This window comes from Otolemur garnettii, unplaced genomic scaffold (assembly GCF_000181295.1).
Source record: "Otolemur garnettii isolate 467f Iridium unplaced genomic scaffold, OtoGar3 scaffold00066, whole genome shotgun sequence".
NCBI classification, from domain to species: Eukaryota; Metazoa; Chordata; class Mammalia; order Primates; family Galagidae; genus Otolemur; species Otolemur garnettii.
In genome coordinates, this window is record NW_003852461.1 from 8604359 (window position 1) to 8605519 (window position 1161).

At 38.1% G+C, this 1161-nt stretch overlaps 1 protein-coding gene across 1 annotated transcript in view; it reads left to right on the top strand.

Moving 5' to 3' along the window:
* PATJ (PATJ, crumbs cell polarity complex component) overlaps window positions 1–1161 on the top strand; it is a 379729-nt gene that overhangs the window by 72109 nt on the left and 306459 nt on the right. The gene's annotated exons all lie outside the window — the stretch shown is intronic.

The following is a 1161-nucleotide window of genomic DNA, read 5'->3' on the forward strand; positions in this document are numbered from 1 at the left end:
TCCTATGTTTCACAAAGAATCTTACAGTTTTATGTGAAAAACAAAGGAATGATTATCAAATGTATTTGGAAGAACAGGAGGTAATTTAGGTTAGGAGTAAGTTTATTGTGCCGGTGGGCCGTTAGACTAACTTTCAGCTCTTATGAGATTCACTGAGAAAAGGGTTGATTACATTTCCCCTTGTGAATCCACCTGACAGCAGAAGAGCTGCACTTGGAAAAGCTTCTATAGTGGAGCGGCGCCTGTGGCTCAAAGGAATAGGGCCGGCCCCACACACCGGAGGTGGTGGGTTCAAGTCTGGCCCCAGCCAAAAACTGCAAAAAAAAAAAAAAAACTCCTATAGTGTTTATTGGATGCATTAGTAGTAAAATATTCTTTTAAATTCTTATTAAATTCACATTTTCTTCCATATGTTTGTGATTAGTACTTGTTAGCTAATTATTTTTTTTCTCTTAATCTTAGTTTAGAATATCCAGCTACTATCTGTTGTCACACAATTTCCAGTGTCATTAAGATGCATAAAAACAGTTCATCTTTTTTCTTCTGCTAACTTTGAGCTTGCCTGTCAGTTCTCACGGACTGCTACTTCTCTGCTTCGGAGATTTTGAAAACTGTCCTTAGGCTCTCCCTGGCAGGTGGCCTTTCCTACTGACCTTAGTGGTGTGATATTCAAAATAATTTGTCACACCAGTGATGGGTTCTGTTCTTGTTTAAAATAACCACCCTTTTAAAATCCGACCATCACGGGGTGAGTGCCTACCAGACAGGCTAGAAAGAGGGGACCCACTAAAAGTCGGAGTTTGTTGTTAAGGAAAGGAAACTCAGAAAGGGGAGGCCAAGCGTTCGTTGTGCAAAGTCAGACACATTTCTGTTTTTTCCAAACTCATCTGACTTTACTGACCTGCAAATCTTGTTGTGAGGCTTGAATCTGAAAGTAAACATGGCCATACTCTTGATTTTGTCAAAAGAGGAAAAGTTTTACGGGTTCCCTATAGTGGAGGATTATATTACGATTTTAGAGATCATGGATTTTTTAAATAGAGTATATATTTGTCCATCATATTCTGTTCAACTTTTAGATAATTTAGGAAAAAAGATTGGCATGAAGAACAATAGTAAAAGATAGTAAAAATGACTTCTGGATTTCAGAAACACAGGAAA